Genomic DNA, 19446 nt, shown 5'->3' with positions numbered 1-19446 from the left:
GACCATTCCCTGGAGAAGGGTGTCATGCTTGGTAGGGTGGAGGGTCAACAAAAGAGGGGGAGGCCTTCAATGAGATGGATTGACATGGTGGCTGCAATGATGGGTTCAAGTATAGCAGGGATCATGGAGCTGGTGTGGGATCAGGCGGTGTTTCAGTTTTGTTGTGCATGGGTCGATATGAGTCGGAAATGACTCGATGGCACCTGACAACAACAACAACAACAACAACAATGGCCTATGGTATTGAATACCAGAAGTTTACCTGTGTTATACTGACTATGCAAAAGTATTATACTGTGAAGATCATAACAAATTGTGGATAACATTGAGAAGAATGGGAATTCCAAAACACTTCATTGTACTCATGAGGAAACTGTACATTGACCAGGAGGCTGTTATTTGAACAGAACAAGGAGACACTGCATGGTTTAAATTCAAGAAGGGAGTGCATCAGGGTGTATCCTTTCACCATACTTATTCAATCTGTATGCTGAGCAAATAATCTGAGCAGCTGGACTATATGAAGAACGTTGCATCAGGATTGGAGGAAGACTCATTAACAACCTACGATACACTGATGACACAACTTTGCTTGCTGAAAATGAGGATTACTTGAAACACTTACTGATGAATGTTAAAGACTATAGTCTGCAGTCTGGATTACACCACAACATAAAGAAAATGAAAATCCTCACTACTGGACCAATAAGCAGCATCAGGATAGATGGAGAAAAGATTGAAGTTGTCAAAGATTTCATATTACTTAGAACCACCATCAACATCAATAAGAGCAGCAATCAAGAAATCAGACATCATATTGCACTGGGTAACACTGCTACAAAAGACCTCTGTCATGTGCTGAAGAGCAAAGATGTCTCTTTGAACACTAAGGTGAATCTAACCCAAGCCATAGTATTTTCAATAGCCTAATATGCATGTGAAAGCTGGACAATGAATAAGGAAGACCGAGCTCTGGTAGCATAGTGGTTAAAGCACTTGACTGCTAACCAGAAGGCTGGTGGTTCAAACCCACCAGCCACTCCTCGGAAGGAAGGTTGGGCAATCCTACTTCCGTAGTGATACTGCCTCGGAAACCCAAGGAGGGGTCACTATGAGTCGGGGCCGACTCGATGGTACATAACAACAACAACAACAAGAAGGGTTGATGCTTTTGAGTTGTGGTATTGGCCAAGAATACTGAAAGTACCACAGCCTGCCAGAAGAATGAACAAATCTGTCCTGGAAGAAGTGCAGCCCAAATGCTCCTTGGAAGTGAGAATGGCCACACTTTGTCTCCCCTACTTTGGTCATGTTGTCAGAAAGGACCATTCCCTGGAGAATGATATCATGCTTGGTAAAGTGAAGGGTCATTGAAAAAGGGGAAGGCCCTAATGAGATGGATTGACACAGTGGCTCAATGAAGGCCTTAGGTATAGCAAGGATGTGAGGCTGGCACAGGACTGGGCAATGTTTCCTTCTGTTGTATATAGGGTCACTATGAGTTGGAGCTGACTTGTCGGCACCTAACAACAACAATAACAAAGGCCTATGGTGGGAGCCCTAACTCCATTTTGAGTCTTGACATAATTTCAGACACCTTATGAGTTCTTTCTGACTTTTAAACCAACATTGTGACTATGCTTAGACAAGTCCGGGACAAATGTAGGGAGGGGCTGTTTGCCCTCAGGAAAAGTGTGCCTGAAAGCAGATTATGCTCACACGCAGAACTAGGGAATTTGCCTGGGCATGTCCTTATTTAATTTAAATTAATTTCAGGGTCTTAGTATTTTTTTGTAGCCACCTTGTGGTATGAATCAGGCTGCAAGGCCATGAGTCATATCTGGACCATCATGTAGCTAGGTAGTCCAGCCCTAGAACCAAATTGAAACTCTTTAATCTTCAGTTATGCACATCTCCCAGTCATGGACCTTTCACCATCTCAGTAGTCCCGCCTGTGACAGTGAAGAATAGATCTGCTACCAATCATGATTCTGTGATGATTCCCTTGGTTTTCAATCATATATAATTAGCCTCATTCCCATGACTCTATTGTGGTTCAAACTCACCAGCCACTCCTCGGAAGGAAGACTGGGCAATCTTCTTCCGTAGTGAAACCCAAGGAGAGGTCACTATGAGTTGGATCTGACTCGTCGGTAATGTGTTTAGTTTGGTTTATTGAACCTATTAGAATCTGGGGTCTTTTTTCTCCTAGCCACCTACCTAATTCCATTATGGCTTTTTCTGCAGTTTGCTAACATCTTCCTTCTAAAGAGACTGTATTTTCATCTCTTCCTGCATCTTAGTGCCTATAGAGGGGAAGTTCTCTAGAGATGGAATCTTTCTTAGGCATTATTTAGTTGATTTGTAATCATATAATCTTTTTCTCTAATGTATGACTTCTCCATTAAAAAGGCAGTGTGAGCCACCACTAATGGATGGTGAATACATCACTGTGCCTGGCAAGATACCTAAATACAGACAAAGTTGATTATAAAACAATTCATTATGTAATGAACATGGATAGATCACCTACAGACACACTTTTGATTATAGATGCTAATTAGGACCAGAAAGAGCATGGATAATTCAAATTCTCTGCCATCCCACAAATGCTATTTTAATTACTGTGGTAGGTTTTTTTTAATGTGTTGATTTGGCTAGATTGAATTTTAATCCTAGAATTCTCTTTCCCATTGATTTCTGGTGAGTGTGGGCAACAAGAGAGAGTCTTCTCCTTCTTCTTCCTTTTTTTTTTAAATTTTATTCTGATTTTGGTGAAAGTTTACAGAGCAAATTCATTTTCCATACAGCAGCTCACGTACATTTTGTTTAGTGACATTGCAATTTCCCACAGTGCAAAAGCTCCTCATAGCTATCCCTTCCCTGTGTCCTTCCCTCCCATGCACTCCTGCCCCCCTCAGCTGTCTCCCTGTACATACACAGCCCTTCTATTCTCCCATGATTGTTCTCTCCAAAGAGTATATCCACCTAATGGAAATGTTCAACTCATATGTCAGTCTTTTGTTTGGCTAGAAGCCACATGAGTGGGTTCAATTCCAGACCTGAAGGACTGCTAGGGGTTATAGTCTCAGGGGTTCCACCAGGCTCTATCAGACCAGCAAACCTGCCCCCCCTTTTTTTAAATGATTTTGAGTTTTGTTCCATATTGTTCTCCCACTCTGTCCAGGATCTCCTACATAGATACCCCTCTGAGTGGTTGACAGTGGTAGCCAGGCACCATCTAGTTCTTCTGGTCTCATAGTTGTACACGTTGAGGTTTGCATGGTATAATAGTCACTTGGACTAATTGTTTCCATGCATGTTTGGTTTTTTTTCATTCTTTTTTGCTCTGGACAAGGAGAGACCTATTGCATCTAGATGGCCACTTGCAAGCTTTTGAGATCCCAGTCATTACTCACCAAAATAAGATGTGGAACAATGTTTTTGTGTAGTATGTTATGCCAATTGAGCTTGATGTCCTCTGCAACTATGGTTCTGAACCCACAGATCCAACTATTCAGTCTCTCTGGGTAGCTGACTGTGGCCAAGAAGTGACTAAAACCTTATCCCTTGTCAGCTCTACTATGCACCTGGGAATTCTTACAGAACACACAAATACACTTGTAGAAACATTGTCTGCCAACCCTATACATGGTCACAGGCACACTCCCTGTGTAGAGATATACCCAATAGTTCAGCTTGTCTACCCATCTGTCCAACCATAGATCAATGTTTGCCTTCACTGACAACACAGTACTGTATGTGCAAAAGGGTTCATCTTTGCTGTCTGTATCTCCCATGCACCTCTCTGTGTCTTCCTCTTCCTCAATGCCACCCTGCTGATCACTCACATTTGGTACATTGCCCTTTTCTCCACCCAAATCAATGCCTATCTAACAGTGTTCTGTCCCCTCCCCTCCCACTCCTGGTAGCGATCAAAGAAAATTTCCTTCCATATTTAAACCTTTCCTTGACATTTTACAATAACACACTAATACATTATTTGTCCTCTGTGATTAACTTATTTCACTCAGCATAATGTCCTCCAAGTTCATCCACATTACGCAGTGTTTTGCAGATTCTGTGTTATTCATTAAGGTTGCATAGTATTATTGTGTCTATGTATCATAGTTTGGTTATCCATTCTTCTGTTGATGGGCACCTAGGTGGTCTCCATCTCTTTGCTGCTGTAAAGAGTGCTGCGATGAACATGGGTATGCATATATCTGTTCTTGTCCTAGCTCTCACTTCTTTAGGATATATACCTAGTAATGGAATAGCTGGGTCAAATGATATTTCTAAATCCAGGTTTTAAGGAATCACCATACTGCTTTCCATAGTGGTTGTATCATTTGATAGTCCCACTAGCAGTGTATGAGAGTCCCAATCTCTCCACATCCTAGCCCGCATTTGTTATTTTCTGTCTTGTTGAACTTTGCTACTAGAGTTGTGGCAAGATGGTGTATCATTGTTGTTTTGATTTGCATCTCTCTAATGGCTAATGATTGTGAACATTTCTTCATGTGTTTGTTGGCTGCCTGAATATCCTCTTTGGTGAAGTATCTATTCATGACTTCTGACCATTTTTAATTGGATTATTTGTCTTTTTGTTATTGAATTGTTGGAATTTTATATAAATTTTAAAGGTAAGTCCCTTGTCAGATATGTTATTGCCAAATATTTTTTTTTTCCCCAATCTGTACATTGTCTTTTGGAGAAGTGTTTGGAAGCACATAAAATTTAATTTTTAGAAGATCCCATTTATCTAGTTTATCTTCTTCTGTTTTGTGCATTTTGGGTTATGCTTCTTAGTCTATTTATACCATATATTAGGGCCCCTAAATTTGCCCCTAGTTTTTCCTTGAGGAACTTTATAGTTTTAGGAAGTTGTATTTAAGTCTTTGATCCATCTAGAGTTAGTTTTTGTGTGTGGTGTGAGGTACAAATCTTGTTTCATTTTTATACAAATTGATATCCAGTTTTGCCAGCACCATTTGTTATGCAGAAAATCTCTTCCTCATTTAATGGATTTTGGCCATTTTTCAAAGATCAGCTGACCATAGGTCGAAGGATCTATTTCTGGGTTTTCAATTCTATTCCATTGGTCTATGTGTCTGCTGTTGTACCAACACTAGGCAGTTTTGACTACTGTGGCTGTATAGTAGGTTTTGAGATCTGGGAGTGTGAGAACTCCTACTTTGTCCTTCTTCAATAATGCTTTGCTTATCTGAGGTCTCTTCCCTTTCCATACAAAGTCAGTGATTGGTTTTTCCATATCCTTAAAGAATGTTGATGAGATCTGGATTGGGATTGCATTGAATGTATATATTGCTTTGTGTAGAATTGACATTTTCACAGTGTTGAATCTTCCTAACCATGAACTTGGTATGCTCTTCCATTTATGTAGATCTATAAGAGAAATTCTTATGGGAAGGAAGGTTGGGCAATCCTACTTCCATAGTGATACTGCCTCGGAAACCCAAGGAGGGGTCTCTATGAGTTGGGGTCGACTCAACGGCACATAACAACAACAACAACAACATAAGAGAAATTCTTACGGGAGACTTAGAAGAAACAAGTGAAGCTGCAGCCATTTTGTAGTTCACACATGTCCCTTATCTGCTGGTTCACCTCACTGACATGAAACAGCAGGTGGATTAGCATCTGCTTCACCTTCGCCTGGACCTTCCTTCAGCTTCTGGGCCAGGATGTGTATTTAGTTATGTGATGGAGGGTTTTGTCTTCTGCAGGACTCTCATAGATACTCACAGTACAGGCATTGTAAGAACTGAAAAGAATTCCATTCTATTTTCATGGGTTACAGTTTGTGTGGAAGTACAACCAGAATGCTCTTTAGAAGCAAGGAGGTGAGACTTTGTCTCATATACTTTGGATATGTTATCAGGAGGGAACAATCCTTGGAGAAGGACATCCTGTTTGGTAATGTAGAGAGTAAGCAAAATAGAAGAGATCCTCAATGAGACGGATTGATGCAGTGGCTGCAATAATTCAAACATAGGAATAGTTGTGTGGGTGGCGCAGGACTAGTCATTATTTCATTCTGTTGTAATTAGGATTGCTAGGAGTAGGAACTGACTCGACAGCATCTAACAACAAGCCTGTGCTCCAGACATTGTGCTTATATCCTTAGTAGTTTGGTCTGTGTCTTTTTTAAAATATGTGTTTTTATAACTTCCATAACTACATACCATGCTCCATCTTTCCTCTACCTTCTTGAACATATGAAATATAGTTGTACACAATTTCAAATTCTCATAGACTCTAGACTTTCTGGAGCCATGGAGACTGGATAAACTCCTAAAACTACAATCCTCAGATAATTTTAAAAATAGAACTATAATTTATCTTGACTAGTAAAAAAGGTCTGCCTTGAGCATTATGCCTTTTAAGCTATCTATATGGATCAAATTGATAACAGCAACTCAAAAGATTATATCATAACCTCAGGAGACAGTGAGTTTATGTTAATGAGGGAGAAACAACTCAGAAAAGGAGTTGAGAATGGTTGAAAAAGTCAAAGAATGTGCCATATTTTCCACATAAAGTGTACCCATATAAATAACATGCACATATATATAACATGCATATCATGCATTGGAAACTAACTTGTGAGAGGGTTGTGTGGTTTGCAAAAAAATGTATAAAGTGTGAGTTATTTGCATTGAAAATATGACAATCAATGCCACTAAATTGTATGCATAGAAACTGTTGAATTGGTGTATGTTTTGCTCAGTATATTCTCAACAAAAACAAAATAAATGAAATTAAGAAAAAAAGAGAGAAAAGTTTATAAAAATTGTTTTGATGTCCTTTGCCTACTCATTCTATCACTTCTGTTATTTCTGGCCCTGTTTTTATTAATTCATTTTTCTCCTCATTGTGGATCACACTTTCCTTTCCTTCTCCTTTACCTATCTTGTACATATTTAATTGGATTCTATGCCACCAGAGCTCCCAAACATTTAAAATTTTACATTTGGAGCATTGGATATTTTTATATTCCTATATTATTAAGCTTTGTTGTAATATGCATTTAAGCTAATTGGGAAGAAACTGACGCTTTTGAAGCTTACTTTTGTGAGGTGGAATCAGAGCAGTCAAATTTTGCATTTCTATTAGCCTTAGCAGGAGCTCTGGTAGCATAGTGTGTAAGGCATTTGACTGCTAACTAGAAGGCTGGTGGTTCAAACCTACCAGCCCCCTCAGAAGGAAGATTGGGCAATCTACTTCCATAGTGATACTGCATCGGAACCCCAAGGAGGGGTCGCTATGATTTGGATCTGACTCGATGGCAGTGTCAGTCTGTCAGTTTGTCGTACTGTGGTGACTTGGGAGTTGCTGTGAGGATGGAGGCTATGCCACTGGTATTTCAAATACCAGGAAAATCATCCATGGTGAATAGGTTTCAGTGGAGCTTCCATACTACGATAGAGTCATAAGGAAGGGGCCATCTACTTCTCAAAGAATCGGCCAGTGAAAGTGTTATTAATAGCAGCGAAACACTGATATATTACTGGAAATTTTTACAAATAGCCCTGAAACATTGTCTGATATAGTGCTGGAAGATGAGCCCATCAGGTGGGAAGGCACTCAAAATAAAACTGCAGAAAAGCTGCCTCCTCAAAGTAGTGTCAACCTTAATAACATGGATTGAGTAAAGTTTTCGGGACCTCCATTTTGCTCATGAGTCATGACTCAAAAGGGGAAGAAACAGCTGCAAACATCCATTAATAATTGGAACATGGAATGTATGAAGTATGAATCTAGGAAAATTGAAAGTTGTCAAAAATGAAATGGAATACATAAAGATCAATATCCTTGGCATTGTTGTTGTTGTTAGGTGCTGTCATTTCCGACTCATAGCGACCCCATGCACAGCAGAATGAAACACCACCCAATCCCATGCCAGCTCCATGATCTTTGCTATACTTGAGCCCACTGTTGCAGCCACCGTGTCAATCCATCTCGTTGAAGGCCTTCCCCTCCTTTGTCGACCCTCCACCTTACCAAGCATGACATCCTTCTCCAGGGAATGGTCCCCTGTGACAACATGACCAAAGTAGGTGAGACGAAGTCTGGCCATCCTCACTTCCAAGGAGCATCTCAGCTGCATTTCCTCTGGACAGATTTGTTAGTTCTTTTGGCAGTCCATGGTACCTTCAGCATTCTTCGCCAGCACCACAACTCAAAAGCGTCAACTCTTCGTCGGTCTTCCTTATTCATTGTCCAGCTCTCACATGCATATGAGGTGATTGGAAATATCATGGCTTGTGTCAGGTGCACCTTAGTCCTCAAGGAGACATCCTTGTTCCTCAGTACTTAAAAGAGTTTCTTCACAGACGACCTGCCCAGTGCTACACATCTTCTAATGTCCTGACTGCTGCTTCCACTGGCCTTGATTGTAGAACCAATCATTTTGAATGTTTACAAGCAGCAGCCATTTTGGACATTTAAAGTGACCGAGGGCACAGCCATTTTTCATGTTTACAAGTGGCAACCATTTTGGATTTTAAAGTGATAGCATTCTCATTTGGATTCCAGGGACCTAAGAACAGGCAGTGAGGCGGGAAGCAGGGAGAGGACAGAAAAGGCAAAGGGGACTGGAACAGATCAAGGAGTCAGCCGCAGGGACCCAGGTGAAGAGAGGGAACCCAGGTCACACCCCACAAAGAGCGAGGTGGGAGGCAGAAGGAGGACAGAAAAGGCAAAGGGGATAGGAACAGATCAAAGAGTAAACCTCAGGGAGCCAGGTGAGCAGAGACAACCTAGGCCACGCCCCACAAGCAGCAAGGTGGGAAGCAGGGAGAGGACAGAAAAGGCAAAGGGGACTGGAACAGATTGAGGAGTTAGCCAAAGGGATCCAGGTAAGGGTGGTTGGAGGGATTTCCAACAGCTAAGGGAGACAAACTTGTCTGTCGGTTTGTCCTACTGTGGTGACGTGTTGCTGTGAGACTTGAGGCTGTGCCAATGGTGTTTCAAACCCACCGGGGTGCACCTGTTGCACAGGTATCAGCCCAGCTTGCAGACTGAGACAAACTAGGAAGAAGGAGGAGGCCATCCACTTCTTAAAGAATTGGCCAGGGAAAACCTTATGAAATCAGAGAAACAGTGTTTGATCCTTGGCATTAGTGAGCTGAAATGGACTGTTTTTGACCATTTTGAATCAGATAACCATATGATCTTCTATGCCAGGATGACAAATTGAAGAGGAATGGCATTCATCATCACAAAATTTTTTCAAGATCTATCCTGAAGTACAATACTGTCAGTGATAGGATAATATCCATATGCCTATAAGAAAGACCAATTAATACTACTGTGGTAGTTAAGGTTGTGTGTCAACTTGGCTGGACCTGGTTTTGAGTGACTGGGCAGCTGGATGTAGTTATTCCCCAAGATGGGATTGGTAATCAACTCCATGGTGGAGTATACTGGATAACTGAGCAGCTGCCTTAGGGATGTGATATGCTTCCAGTATATAAGGAGAAATTTTGAAAACAGTCTAGGCAGCTTTTTGGCATGTTTGGACACTGTGTGTAGCTGAGTCTTTATTCAGAAGCCTGCCCTGCCCTGCCAATCTTGGGACTTTTTCTGGACTTAAACTAGTGGTCTACCATGTTGTTTGATAATCTTTGGGCTGTTTTTTTTACTTGTTGACCTTGGGTTTGCCAGCCTCAGCAGCCAGCAGCTGCCTGAGTAAAGAGAACCTTTCAGGTTCAGTGGGTAGGGAACAGGAGGCAGAGCTGAAGCCCAAGGTTGAGGGGCTTTCACCCAGCCCTTAGAGTTGATACTTTCAACTTGGACTTCTAGCCTACTAAACTGTAAAAGAATAAATCCTTGTTTGTTAATACATTTGCAATATTTTCTGTTAGAACAACATGAAGTAACCAAAGAAATTACTATTATTCAAATTTACACACCAACCACTAAAGCCAAAGACAAGGAAACTGAAGATTTTTACCAACTTTTGCAGTTTGAAATCAACCAAACATGGAATCAAGATGTACTGATGATTGGAATGCAAAAGTTGGAAACAAAGAAGAATTACTGGTAGCTGGAAAATATGGCTTTGGTGACAGAAATGATGCCAGAGATCGCATGATAGAATTTTCTAAGGCCAATGACTTATTCATGGCAAATACCTTTCTGTCAACAACATAAAAAGTGGCTATACACATAGACCTCGCCAGATGGAATACATAGGAATCAGATTGATTATATCTGTAGAAAGAGGAGATGGAGAAAGAAACCAAAACAAACCCTGGAGCTGATTGTGGAACACACCATCAATTGCTCATATGCAAGTTCAAGTTGAAGCTGAAGACAATTAGAACAAGTCCATGAAAGCCAAGATGTGACTGTGATTATATCCCACCTGAATTTAGAGACTATTTGGAGAATAATTTGACACACTGAACACCACTGACCAAAAACCAGATGAATTGTGGGATGACATCATATATGAAGAAAGCAAAAGGTCATTAGAAAGACAGGAAGGAAGAAGAGATGATAATGGATGGCAGAAGAGACCCAGAAACATTCTCTTGAATGCAAAGTAGCTAAAGCAAATGGAAGATGGTAAGATGGTAGAATAGGCAGACAAGCTAAACAGACACTCTTTAACAAAGAAAAGAGAAATCAATTGACAAAGGTGCAGAAGATAATTCTGGGCCCAGACCTTTGAAAGGAAAGATAAAGAGGTGGACTAAATACCAACTAGTCTAAGAACCTGAATGAAAACAGTGAATAAGGAGACAAAAGGAGCTGCAGATTGTCAACTATCCTATGGCATGGAACCAAAAAATAGGTCTCATTTGCCAACGACAGCACAGACATACAGGAGGGTGACAACCGGAAAGGAGACAGATGGTGAGTGCATAAGTGCTCCTAACTAGTGAACAGAGGACAACAGTACCCTGCACTCAGATAAGTCCAAAGAAAACTAAAATCTTGGGTGAATCACTTCAACTTCCAATTACCAATTAAATATAAACACAAAAATGTCACAATGTCTTGGAGACAACAAACAATCACAGTCCACACAAAGAAGCAAGATAAAGCAGTAGAAACAAGGGAACAGTATACAGAGCCAGAACACATCCCAGAGGAACAAGCAGCATTGGAACTCCCTGATAAGGAACTCAAAATAATTACATTTAAGTACCTTCAACGGATTAAGAGACAGATCAAGGAAAATACTGATAACATTGAGGAAAACACAGACGAAACCATAGAACTATTTCAGAAGACAATACAATAACAAAATGACAAAATAAATGAAAACTTAGAAATGATACAAAATCTACAGATAGAAATCCAGAAGATTAATACTAAAATTTGAGAAATAGATAACACACTGAATGGGCAAAGGAGTAGAATTGAATCAATGGAAGACAGTATTAGTGAGATTATATACAAATATCTCAAGAATTCTTTGGAAAGGGATCAATCAGAAAAAAAGATCAAATCAAAATGAAGAAAGCCTAAGGTTAATGGGAGATATCATCAAGAGGAATAACTTATGTGTAATCGGAATTCCAGAACAGGAAGAGACAAACAAAACCACAGAGAAAAATAGTGTAAGATTTGTTGGAAGAAAATTTCCTTGATACGATGAAAGACGAGAATATATCTATTCAAGAAGTACATTGTACCCCAAACAGGATAGACCCCAAAAGAAAATAACCAAGACATATCATCATCAAACTTACCAAAACCAAAAACAAAGAAAGAATCCTCAAAGCCATACAGCAAAAATGAAAAGTTACCTACAGAAATCAACCAGTAAGACTAAGCTCTGATTTCTCAGCAGAAATCATGCAGGCAAGAGGCAATGAGATGGTATATATAAAACTCAGAAAGAAAAACATTTCCAATCAAGAATTATATACCCGGCAAAATTGTCCCTCAAATATGACTGTGAAATTAGGACATTTCCAGATAAGCAGAAATTAACAAGCCAGGCCAACCTTTCAAGAGATGCTAAAGGAATACTTTGGACAAAGAATCAACAAGAGTGAACAACAACTGACCATTAACACACATGATGACATTACCCAGAAACTAACCCAGTTATGGAAGTATCCAAAATAAATAAGCCTACAAGATTGTAAACAGGAAACCAGTTGGCAAATGAGGACAACTATAAACCAAAAGGGAACTCTGGTAGCATAGTGCCTAAGGCACTTGACTGCTAACCAGAAGGCTGGAGGTTCAGACCCACCAGCCACTCCTCGGAAGAAAGTTTGGGTGATCTACTTCCATAGTGATATCACCTCGGAAACCCAAGGAGGGGTCGCTATGAGTCGGGGCTGACTCAGTGGCACATAACAACAACAACAACAGCAACAACATAACCCAAAAAGAGGGATAATATTGTGTAGTTACAAAACTTCTAAATGATGAGGAATCAAGAGAGGTGCAAGATAGTATAGACTGTTCTAAACTCGGGGAGAAAATTATAAATCACAGGGTAACCTCAAAGAAAAACCACAAACCTTCAAATCACAATAAAAAAGAGAACAAGCACAAATATTTAGCAAATACTAAAACAACAGCAACAAAGGAAATGATAACAAGATTCATAAATATAATGAGCTCAGCACAGAAAATTATATGGAAAAAAGAAAACAGGAACACTATGAAAAACACAAAACAAAATGACAGCAACCAATTCATACTTGTTGAGAATTACACTGAATGTTAATGGATTAAATGCACCACTCAAGAGATGGAGAATAGCAGACTGGATAAGAAAATATAACCCATCAATATGCTGTCTACAAGAGACACACTGTAGACACAAGGACAAAAATAGACTAAAAACCAAAGATTGGGAAAAGATATATCAAGCAAATGTCTACCAAAAAGAGCAGGAGGGGCAATATTAATTTCTGATAAAACTGACTTTAAGACAAAAACCAGCATAAAAGACAAGGAAGGACATTATATAATAATTAAAGGATCAATTAAACAAGAAAATACAACCATAATAAATATCTATGGACCCAATGAAAGAGACCCAAAATACATAAATCAGACTTCAACAGAATTGAAAAGACAAATAGATGACTACACAGTCATAGTTGGAGACTTTAATACACCACTTTCAGTGAAAGATAGAATAACTGGAAAGAAACTCAACAAAAGGACAGAAGAACTAAACAATATAATCCACCACTTGACCTTATAAATATCTACAGAGCACCTCACCCAACGACAGCACAATATACATTCTTTTCCAGTGCACATGAAACGTTCTTCAGGACAGATCATATGTTAGGCCACAAAGAAAGCTTTAATAAAATAAATTTAAAAACATTGAAATACTGCAAAGCATCTTCTCAGATTACAATGCTATAAAATTAGTAACCAACAATGGGAAGATCAACAGAAAAAGAGCAAACACATGGAAACTGAAAATGAGTGGGTAATAGAAGAAGTAAAAAATGAAAAAAAAAAAAAAATTATTGAATCAAATGATAATGAAAACACAACATACCAAAATCTTTGGGACACAGTAAAAGCAGTGATCAGAGGCCAATTTATATCAATAAATGTACACAACAAAAGAAGAAAGAGCCAAAATCAACACTTTAAAGCAACATCTCCAACAATTATAAAAAGAGCAGCAAAAAAGCCTATAGTCACCACAAGTAAAGAAGTAATAAAGATTCAAGCAGAAATCAATGAAGTGGAAAATAGAAAGACAACAGAAAAAAATCAACAAGACCAGAAGTTGGTTTTATGAAAAGATTAATAAAATTGACAAACCACTGGCAAATTTAACAAAGGAAAAGAAAGAGAGAGAATACAAATAACATGAATAAGAAATTAATTGATTGATGTCACAATAGAACCAACACAAATTAAAGGATAATATCAAGACTCTATGAGGAACTGTAGTCTAACAAATTTGAAAATCTAGAAGAAATGGACAGATTTTTAGAAATATACTACTTACCTAAACTAACATGGACTAAGGTGGAAAATTTGAACAGATCCATAACAAAAGAAGAAATTGAACAAATCATAAAAAAATTCACCAACCAAAAAAAAAGCCCTGGCCCAGCTGGTTTCCCTGGAAAATTCTACTGAACTTTCAGAAAAGGACTGACACCAATCCTACTCGAACTATTCAAGAACATAGAAAAGGATGAAATCTTCCAAAATTCATTTCATGAAGCAAGCATAACCTTGATACCAAAACCAGGCAAAGACATCACTAAAAAGGAAACTACAGACCAATATCCCTCATGAATATAGATGCAAAAATCTTTGACAAAATCCTAGCCAATAGAGTCCCACAATACATCACAAAAATAATACACTATGACCAAGTGGGGATCATACCAAGTGTGGTAGTTAAGGTTGTATGTCAACTTGGCTGGGCCTGGTTGAGTGGTTGGGCAACTGGTGGTAGTTATCCCCCATGATGAGACTGGCAATCATCTCCATGGTGGGATCTACCACAAGCAGCTGAATAGCTGCTTTAAGGATGTGGTCAGCTTCCTATATATAAGAAGAAGCTTTGGGAATGTTCTCTAGCTTATGGCATGGTTGAATCCTGCACATAGCCAAGTCACTGTTCAACAGCCTGCCATGGTCTGCTGATCTTGGGACTTTCAATGCACTTGAATCAGTGGCCTACCATGTTGTTTGGTAACATCGGGACTGTGCCATTTTGTTTGTCGACTTTGGGCTTGTTAGCCTCAGCAGCCAGTAGCTGCCTGAGTGAAGAGATGCCTCTAGCTTCAGTGGGCCGGGAGCAAGAGGTAGAGCTGAAGCCCAAGGTCAAGGGGCTTTCATACAGCTCCTGGAGCCTGACACTTGCAACTCAGACTTCTTTCCAAAAATTGTAAGAATAAATTCCGAATGTAAGGAGGGGTCACTATGAGTTGGGTCCAACTTCATGGCACATAACAACAACAACAATTCAAAAACAGTTGTAAATTGATTCTGATGTAGGATGAATACCTCTTTTTTTTTTTTTTGCTTTTATTTTTGTTTTAATTATTTGTTGTTATCTTGTTAAGTGCTGTTAAGTCAGTTCTGACTCATAATGACCCCACATACAACAGAATGAACCTCTGCCCGCCCTCCACCATCCTTACAATTGTTGCCATATTTGAGATCACCTGGGAATGAGAGCATTGTTGCAGCCACTGTGTCAATCCATCTGGTTGAGGGTCTTCCTCTTTTTCATTGACTCTATACTTTACCAAGTCCTGTCCTGCAGGGACTGGTCCTCACTGATACCTTGTCCAAAGTGTGTGGTGAGATGAAGTTTCGCCATCTTTGCTTCTAAGGAGCATTCTGGCTATATTTCTTTCAACACAGATTTGTTTTTTCTTCTGGTAGTCCATGGTATATTCAATACTCTTTGCCAACACCGTAACTCAAGGGTATCAAATCTTCTTCAATCTTTCTTATTCATTGTCCAGCTTTCACATATGTTTAAGGCAATTGAAAATACATGGTCAGGGACATCTTAGTCCTCAAGGTGACATCTTTGCTTTTTAACACTTTAAAGAGGTCTTTTGCAGCAGATTGCCCAGTGCAATACGCCATTTGATTTCTTGACTGTTGTTTCCATGGACGTTGATTGTGGATCCAAGTAAAATGAAACCCTTGACTACAATATTTTCTCCATTTATCTAGATGTTGCTTATTGGTCCAATTGTGAGGGTTTTTTTTTTGTGTGTGTGTGTGTGTGTGTGCGCTAAGGTATAATTCACTTTGATCTTCTTCAGTAAGTGCTTTAAGTCATCTTCACTTTCAGCAAGCAAGGTTATGCCATATGCATATTGCAGGATATTAATGAGTCTCCCTCCAATCCTGATGCCATGTTCTTTATATTGTCCAGTTTCTTGGGTTATTTGTTCAATCTATAGATTGAATAAGTATGGTGAAAGGACACAACTCTGATGTACACCTTTTCTCATTTTAAATTATACGGTATCCACTTGTTTAGTTTTGTTTATTATTAATGTCAAATTTGATCTTTGAACACCTGAGAATGAGCATCTGAGAATGATAACATCAGCAGCAACATTGTAACACATATTGCTAACAATAAGATGTAGCAAAAATAAACAATACCAGAGGGTTGTAAGTGTGCTTTGTCATAGCTCAAATATATTGTAAATCAGGGATTACCTGTATTATCATACCATAGGCCAGACTATTTAAATATCAAATATTTCTATTTTCTGATTGTTCTAGAGCTGTGTTGTCCAATGTGTAGTGACTAGCCACATGTGGCCATTAAAATTTTAATTAATTAACATAAAATAAAGCTAAAAATTTAGTTCTTCTAACACACTAGGCATATTATATATGTTCAGTAGCCACACATGGCAAGTAGCAACCGTGTAGGGCATTGCTCCTTTAAAGTTTATTTCTTTGGTGATCCAAAGTAAGTACTTTATAAACTCAAATCTTATAAATTTCTAAAACATGAAATATAGATGCAGTTATCCTGAATTCTCAGCCACCTTTTTGCCAGCACTCGTCCGTCAGTTCATTGTACTGTGTTGGCTTGTGAGTTGCTGTGAGGCTGGAGACTATGCCACCAGTATTTCAAATACCAGCTGTGTCACCCATAGTGGACAGGTTTCAGTGAAGCTTCCAGACTAAGACAGACCCAGAAGGAAGGGGCCAACCACTTCATAAAGAATTGGCCAGGGAAAAACTTATGAATAGCAGTGAAACACTGCCTGATATATTACTGGAAAACTTTATGAATAGACCTGAAATATTGTCCAATATAGTGCCGGAAAATTAGCCTATCAGGTCAGGAGGCATTTAATATATGACTGTGTTGTTGTTGTTATGTGCCGTCGAGTCAAACCCGACTCATAGCGACCCCTCCTTGGGTTTCCGAGGCAGTATCACTACGGAAGTAGGATTGCCCAACCTTCCTTCCGAGGAGTGGCTGGTGGGTTTGAACCACCAGCCGTCTGGTTAGCAGGCAAGTGTCTTAGCCACTATGCTACCAGAGCTCCTCCTCAGAGTAAAGACAGCCTTAATGATATGGATGGAGTAAAGCTTTCAGGACCTCTATTTGCTGATGTGGCATAACTCAAAATGGGAAGAAATGGCTGCAAACATCCATGTATAATTGGAACATGGAATGTACGAAGTATGAATCTAGGAAAATTGGAAGTTGTCAAAAAGGAAATGGAACGCATAAAGATTGATATCCTAGGCATTAGTGAGCTGAAATGAACTGGTTTTGGCCTATTTGAATCAGACAACCATATGATCTACTATGCTGGAAATGACAAATAGAAGAGGAATGGCATGGCATTCATTGTCACAAAGAATGTTTCAAGATCTATCCTGAAATACAATGCTGTCAGTTATAGGATAGTATCCATATGCCTACAAGGAGGACTAGTTAATATTACTATTATTCAAATTTACGTACCAACTACCAAAGTCAAAGATGAAGGAATTGAAGATTTTTACCAACTTCTGCAGTCTGAAATTGACCAAACATGCAATCAAGATATGTTAATTATCATTGGTGATTGGAATGCAAAAGTTGGAAACAAAGAAGAATCACTAGTAGTTGGAAAATATGGACTTGGTGATAGAAATAATGCTGGAGATCACATGATAGAATTTTGCAAGATCAACAACTTATTCATTGCAAATACATTTTTGCAACAACACAGATAGTGGCTATACACATGGACTTCACCAGATGGAGTACACAGGAATCATATCGAATACATCTGTGGAAAGAGGTGATGGGGAAGCTCAATATTTTCAGCCAAAACAAGTTCAGGAGCTGACTGTGGAACAGACTACCAGTTGCTTACATGTAAACTCAAGTTGAAACTGAAGACAATTAAAACCAGTCCAAAGAGCCAATGTATGACCTTGATTATATTCCTTCTGAATTTAGAGACCATCTAAAGAATAGATTTGATGTATTGAACACCAGTGACAGAAAACGAGAGGAATGTGGGGTAACATCAAGAACATCATCCAAGAAAAAAGCAAAAAGGCATTGAAAAGACAGGAACAGAAGAAAATACCAAAATGGATGTCAGAAGAGATTCTGAAACTCTGAAACTTGCTCTTGAATGGAGAGTAGCTAAAGCAAATGGAAAAAATGTCAAGATAAAAGAACTGAAGAGATTTCAAAGAGCAGCTTGAGAAGACAAAGTCAATTATCATGAAATGTGCAAAAACCTGGAGTTAGAAACCCAAAAGGGAAGAACACCCTTGGCATTTCTCAAGCTGAAAGAACTGAAGAGGAACTTAAGCCTCGAGTTGCAATATTGAAAGATTCTATGGGCAAAATATTGAATGATGCAGGAAACATAAATGGCAGATGGAAGGACTATACAGAGTCATTGTACCAAAAATAATTGGTCAATGTTAACCCATTTCAGGAGGTAGCATGTGATTAAGAACCAATGGTATTGAAGAAAGAAGTCAAAGCTGCACTGAAGGAACTGGCAAAGAACAAGGCTCCAGGAATTGATGGAAAACCCATTGAGATGTTTCAACAAACAGACACTGCATTGGAGTCACTTACTTGTCTATGCAAAGTAATTTGAAAGACAGGTACTTGGCCAATTGACTGGAAAAGATCTGTATTTGTACTCTTTCCAAAGAAAGGTGATCCCACAGAATGTGGAAATTATCAAACAATATCATTAATATCATATGCAAGTAAAACTTTGCTGAAAATAATTCAAAAACTTTTGCAGCAGAGTCCGGTAAGATATTAGAATAGGCAGACAGACCTTCTTCAGCAAAGAAAAGGGGATCCAATTAACACAGATACAGAAGATACTCGTGGAGTCCTGAGCTTTGAAAGGAAGGATACAGAAGTGGACTAAACTCCACGTAGTAGAAGAGCCTGCATGAAAACACTGAAAAAGGAGACATATGGAGTTGTGGTCTGTCGGTGATGCTGATGGCATGGACAGCTTAGAAATTGCCAACTGGTGTGAGGACCTAAGAATTAGCCTAAAAATTGGCCCTGCTAGCCAGGGGCTGCACGGAGGACTGCATTTGTGAATAAAAGGGGAACCAGTGAAGAGGGAGATGGGCTGAGCGGTGGACTTTTAGTTGTTTGGAGGGTGCAGAGATTTTGAAGGTTTGCTTACAAGCCATTTGACCATTTTGGATTTTGAAAGTGAAAGCTTTCTCTCAGATTCCAGGGCCTAAGAATAGGCTCCACTTGCCAGAGACCACAAGGACATTCTGGACATTAATGACTGGAAAGGTGTGATATTCCGCTTAGACCCCACACCCTCTTGGTGGATGGAGGTGCAGCTCCCTCACTCCCACCCACCTTCTGGGCTGGCAGGAATTACATCCTAGTCTGTGTGCACTGATGGAGCCTGGGTGCCCTGCCCTGACCTGCTCAGATTTTTTTCCTTTTCTTTCTTTTTTTTTTTT

The sequence above is a fragment of the Orycteropus afer genome, unplaced genomic scaffold, assembly GCF_000298275.1.
Source record: "Orycteropus afer afer isolate SDZICR_OR568_19922 unplaced genomic scaffold, OryAfe1.0 scaffold00239, whole genome shotgun sequence".
NCBI lineage: Eukaryota > Metazoa > Chordata > Mammalia > Tubulidentata > Orycteropodidae > Orycteropus > Orycteropus afer.
Note: the sequence above shows the minus strand (reverse complement) of the source record.